Source organism: Hyaena hyaena, unplaced genomic scaffold (genome assembly GCF_003009895.1).
Source record: "Hyaena hyaena isolate Hyena2069 unplaced genomic scaffold, ASM300989v1 scaffold_38, whole genome shotgun sequence".
Classification (NCBI taxonomy): Eukaryota; Metazoa; Chordata; class Mammalia; order Carnivora; family Hyaenidae; genus Hyaena; species Hyaena hyaena.
The window spans coordinates 2957437-2963332 of record NW_024080670.1 but is presented as its reverse complement, the minus strand read 5'-3'; the positions used below and the strand labels follow the sequence as shown (position 1 = coordinate 2963332).

Here is a 5896-nt window from a genome sequence, read left to right as displayed (position 1 = left end):
TCCCCTTCCCCGGGCAGCTAAATAATTGATTCGCCCATAAATAATTGATCTGTGCTGCGCGCGCGCCCTCTGCCCCGGGGGGTGCGGGGTTCCCCGTTAGGGTTCAGGGAGGGGGACGCGGGGGAGGGGACGGGCGCCGCTGTGCTGTGCGCGCAAGTGGCGCACAGTTTCGCTCCGCGGGCCTTTCTCTCTCCCTCTCGCTCCCTCGCGCCGGCTTTTTCCCCTTTTTCTTTTTCCTTTTTTTTTTTCTTTCCTGGAGCGGAGCCCGGCGCCAGGAGTCTGGAACCAGCTTGACAAGCTTTTGAGTTATGGAGGGAGGAGGGGAGGGAGCGGGCGGGCGGCGCGGGGAGGGGAGCGAGGAGCGGGCAGGGCGCGCCGCGGCGGCGTGGGGGCGGGGCGCGCGCACCCCCACCCCGGGGGACCCTTCCCGGCTTCGGGCGGGCGCGGGGGCGAGGGTCCCGGTGATGGCGGCCGGGCGGGGCGCGGGGGTCGGCGGCGAGGGGGCGGGGGTGAGTCATCCGCGGGCCCGGCCGGCGGAACGAGCCGGGCTTTAGGGCCGCAATAAACGAGGCCCGGGGAGGGCGGCCGGGTTTACGCGGCCTCGGGGGCCGCGGCCTCCCCCGCCGAGTAAGACATTCCTTTCCGCTGAACTGGGCGCCTGGGCCCGCGCCGCCGCCGCGCCCAGCACGCATCGCCCTAGGCGGCCGGGCCCAGGGCGGGGAACCAGCGCCGGCCGGGGGCAGGGTGGGGGACTCGCGGGAACAGGGAGCGAGGCCCGGGGTGGCCCCCTCTGGCCCCCAGCGTTGTCCCCCAGGAGTTCACTGAGCCCTCAACCGCCCCGGAGGGAAGGGATCGGTGTGCTCTTTTAACGGCTGGGGGGACCCGACCCCAGTGAGCGTGCTCACTGCTGCGGGGCGCTCAGCCGCCCCTCTAGGATGTCTGATTCACTCCTTCACTCTTTTGCCCCAGACCTGAGATTCTCCATTCACCGCCCGCACCCCCCACCCGCCCCGCCCCGCCACGTCCCCGGGTTTGACTTTGAGCCTGGGGGCTCAGGGTCAGGCACAGGGTAGAGGCACCCTAGCCATTGGGCTGAATTTGACCAGGGCGCTTTGCCAGGAGCCCCACTGCGGGACGCTAAGCATGCCTGTCCATCTGACCGTGCAGAGCCAGACAGCCGCAGGGGGGCGGGGAGGGGGGAGGATGAGGAGTGGGGGGGGGTGAGAGGTGCCTGGAGTTACTAGTTTACCAGGACCAGTAATAGAGAAGCGTTTCTGGACCCCTCGAGATCTCCAGGGACACCCAGTGTACCCCGAGAAGACCTTCCTATCAGACCCCAGTTCCAAGCATGCCTTCCCCTAGAGTTTCTGGTCAAGCCACGGTTAGCCTCTGTGTGCCTCAGTTTCCCTCACGGACCCCAGCATTTCCCCCACCCCAGCCACCGCTGGCCCCTTCCTGCTTTTCCAGCCCCCAGACCCTTAGTGACCTAGATCTAGCCGCTCCTGGGCTCTGGAATGTCACACGCACGGCTGTGGCTCCGCGGCCTGCCTTTCTCGCCCATCTGTGAGATGGGTTCGTAATGGGGCCAGCCCGGACAGGGTACTGGAAGGTTCCATGGAGCTACGGAAGTCAGCACAGGGCCTGGCACACAATAAGCGCTCAGTATGGGGTCCCTGTTGCTGACGCTGGTTGTGTTATTATTTGGGAGGCCCAGCTAGGTGCCCCCCCACCCCCACCCCCACCCCCAGCAGAGCTGGAGAAAACTAAGCCTGTGGCTCAGCCTGTCGCCTCCTCCCCGCCCCCCACGGAGCCGAGTGTCGAAATCTTCCCAGAGAAGCTGTTGAGCAGAAATTTCCAGTCTCCCTGGCAGAGCCTGGGAGAGTTAGGGTGCGGCTCAGAGATGCATTTGGGCAGCCACTGCAGGGCGGGGGCTAGGGAGGGACCCCGAGATGTTCTGCGAGACCCTGGAAGCACCCCAGCCCTGGAGGAGGGGGGGGTGCCTGACCTCCAGTGCCAGCCCCATAGAGCTGCTCCCGCACAGGCAGAATATCATTGTCCCCTGGGGTCAGTGGGGACTCGGGGCTTTTCCCCTCCTTTAGCGAGGCCCCTGTACCCTGAGAGTCTGGAAGACAAGATAACTGGGTTACTGGGAGGTGAGGGTTCAAGGGGATGGTGTGTGTGAGCCCTTAGCCCAGCTCCTTGAAACCCCCAAGTGGGGACTGTTTGCTTTAGTGACTGTCCCAATTGTGGGGGCCACCAGGCCTCCGAAGGGCACACTTGTTTGATTCCTTGGCTACCGGGAGGAGCCGAGGCCCCCAGACAGGATGGTGGGTCTCACTGGAGTGGTGGGGTCCCTGTCCCAAGTGGCCTGGAGAACCTGCGAGAGACCAGGCAGACAGCCTGAGCCTTGCTTTGCTCACAGGGCTGTGTAACCCCGGGTGAGAAGCTCAGCTCCTCTGGACCTTGTTCTCTCTGTTGGAAAAAAACAGGGACGGTGGTCTGTGACCCTCACTCCGCAGAGGGAAATAAGGAGCATTGAAGGGGGGAGGGAATGGGGGTCAGGTGCCAGCACTGCCCCAATCCAGATATGTGACCTCGGATAATCCCGGTGAGGCTAAAACCAGACCGAGTAACACTAATGAGTACGAATGAGCAGAGTGCATACTACTAATGAGTAGAACATGTCAGCTGCTCTCTGTTACCTCACAGTTACTCTGGGACGGAGTTTTTATTATGAACTTTATTTTCCAGAGGAAATCACCGAGGCTCAGAGAGGCCGATCCACTTTCTCAAGGACGCACAGCTAGGAAACGAGAACGTCGGGATTCAAATCCTGATCTGCGGGCTGAATCCCTCAAGGAAAGCAGGTTAAATGTTTTTAGACGTAAAACATTTCAAGCGCCTACTATGTGTAAGACCATTGAGGTAAGTGGTAATAAGGATGCCTGGTCTGGTTTCGGTTCAGGGCATGATCTCACGGTCCATGAGTTCGAGCCCCGTGTCAGGCTCTGCACTGGCGGTTGGAGTCTGCTTGGTATTCTCTCTCCCACCTCTCTCTCTGCCCCTCCCTTGCTTTCTGTCTCTCTCTTTCTCTCAAAAATAAATAAACATTTAAAAAGAAAAAAAAAAGGAAAGGAAAGCACCAGCATCTACGTGCCTCCAGGGCTGTGGGCGCACCAGGAGGGTCCTGGGGGGTGGCATGGAGATGGTGAGGGAGGGGGCTGAGGGAGGAGCCCCAGAGGCCAGGGAACAGGGAAAGCTGGTCGGGAGCAATACAGAGGCATTTCAGTGGAGGGCACAGGGCTGGCCCAGCAAGGGCAAAGTCATGGCTGCCTGAGATGTAACCCCACTCGGGGGCGTGGCGGACCGTGGTGGGGAGAAGCAGGAGGGGCGTGGCTGAGCCTGGGGCTGGGCTGCAAAGGCCTTAGACCTTTGCTCGGTAAAGATGGGGAGCCGGCAAAGGTCTTGAGCAGGGGCGGACATTGTTCTGGGGTGGGGGGGTTAGAAAGATAATTCTGTAGGCAGTGAAATATCCTGGAAACACACACACAAAAGCACTGGAATGGCAGGGTCAGGCTGCACTGCACAAACTTTTACAGTGCTTCCTTTAAAAACATTGGTGGGTTGTTGTTTTTTTTCCTTTGCCTTGTACAGGTATAATTATTCCCCCAAAAAGGACACGTTCAAAAGGGAAGAAGGAAGCTGAGAGGCAGAGAGAGACGTGGGAAGCTGCAGCCGGAGAGAGCCAGGATTGGTGGGCAGGACGCCTCTCTGACTGCTGGCTCTCCGGCTGTTTGAGTGATGGGCGATCTGGCACGTGGGGCCACGGAGGGGAGGGGCTGGGACCCTCCCCTTACCTAGAGCCTTCTCCTGGCCTGACTGGTGATGGTGGCTTCAGCCTGCCCCATCCCTCCCGGACATCTGTCCTCACCCCCCTCCCCACTGGCTGGGCTGTGGGGCACAGGCTGATACTCCAGTCCTTCTCTGTGCTAAATGGGGCAGTTGTCCCAGGGGCCTCCCTGTGTCCTTGAGGACAGACTTTCTGTTCCCTGTAGCAGCATCCGACGCTGTGCTAGTTGCTTTACGGACAGTGTCTCTTCATCTGGATATAATCAAATAAAATGTTGCTCTCTCCATTTAACAGATGGGAAAATGGGGGCTCAGTGGCTCGCCCCCTCAGGCTCTCACAGTGAGGAAGGAGTGGGATTTTTATGGGGGGGGGCACCCGAGAGCCCCTACCACTGGCTGTACTGCCACAGGCTCTTCAGGAGAACATCTATCTCTCGGGTCTCCCTAGATTTGGAGCCTTGGACCTGCTCTGACCCTGGATTAGGGGCTCCTGTCACCCCTCTGAGCCATTCCCTCTGCCTGGGGTTCCTGCCTCCCCTCTCAGAGCAAACTCCTACTCTAACTGTGAAACCCAGTGAAAGCATTCTTTCCTCCCCAGAGAACCCCAGACTACCCTACAGTCCCCTTTATCTGTGTTCTGTGCCTGTAGAGCCCCCCCTCCCCCACCCCGGGGGAGAGGAGAAAGGGCTCAGGAGACACAGTTGCGAGGAACGTTCCAGCCCAGCCCCCAGTGACAGAGAGGAGGGAGCAGTCAGCTTGTTTGGGGAAGAGTGGGGCGGGGTGGACGTGAGAGGGAGCATGGCCTTGGCTCAGTCCGGGGACAGACAGATCGAGCCGCCCCAGCGATCATTTGGCTTAGAGGCTGGAGAAGGAGTTCAGATGGAGAGAGAAGCACAGATCGGGGCTGCCTAGCACAGCCTCGCGGGCTCACCTGCCCGGCCCCCGTAGCATCTCTGCGGCAAGGCTGGGCGTGGGGAACGGTCTTTTGTGCACAGGTGTCCCTAGGCCCCCCCACCCCCCAGAGCATGCGCACACAGAGATGAAAAGCCCCCTTTGAGAGCCCAGAGACCCCCATCCCGGGAAGAGCTGACCAGAACTGAGAACAGAGTGGTGCGGGCCCCTTGTAAACTCAGAGAATCCCCGGTGCCAAGAACAGCGTAGGCACATAGTAGGCACGCAGGACTACATAGTAGGTACATAAGTGTATGTTGACGAGCAAATGAAAGCATGAATGAATGCCTGACCCCAGCCCGGGGAAGAGGGCCACGAGCCTTGAGTCTGTCTGTCTGTCCCCTTATAAAGTAAGACTCCCTGCACCCAGGGAGCCCCGGATGTCCAAGGTGGCTGGGACAGGCTTTGGGGGTGGCAGAGGATGGGGTGGGGGGTAGTGGGAGAGCCACAGAAAAGTGGCCCTGCTTGGGAGGGATGCAGACAGTGAGCCATGTTCCTGATGAAACACCCCTTCTGATACCCGGGCCCGGGCAGCGCCTGGGGCCCTGAGGAACTGTCGGGCACCCCCACATCACCGCAGTGGGGACCTCCCCATGCAGGAGGCAGCCTGGTGAGGTCATTAAAGAAAGGGGCTCCGGACTCGGACATTTCTGAGCTCCAGCTCCACCACTTAACTAGCTGGGCCATTTGCCTCAGTTGCCCCATCTGCAAAGGGGGCTGATAGCACCACCTGCTGCGCATGGTGCTGGGAAGGTCACATGAGAAGTCCCGCCCTCTGTCTGCCCTCGTTCTAAATAGCCGCGCAGGAGGGTGGGGTGCAGGGAGATAGCCGGACAGCCGGGCCGGCTCTGGTCCCAAAGGGCCACTGACAGGGACCCAGCCTCTCACCGGGCCTCAGTTTCCCTGTTTGTACAGTCAGGCCCTGCTAACCCGGACTGCCCTGCCCCTTCCCCAAGCCCAGGCAGGACCCCCACGGGCAGCCATCTTCTCCAGACCTGCGCACCGCCCCTGGGGTTGCCCAGAGACACGCGGGTGCAGCTGTGCCTGCGCGCACACACACACACTCCCGTGCAGCGTGCACACAGACCACATTTGC

The 5896-nt window shown here is 60.9% G+C and overlaps 1 long non-coding RNA gene across 1 annotated transcript; it reads left to right on the top strand.

Moving 5' to 3' along the window:
• The first annotated feature begins 277 nt into the window (after positions 1-277).
• Positions 278-4100, top strand: LOC120230179. The gene is made up of 3 exons (XR_005527937.1): positions 278-305; positions 2752-2925; positions 3655-4100. It is a non-coding gene; the product is annotated as an uncharacterized LOC120230179 (long non-coding RNA).
• Positions 4101-5896: the final 1796 nt, after the last annotated feature.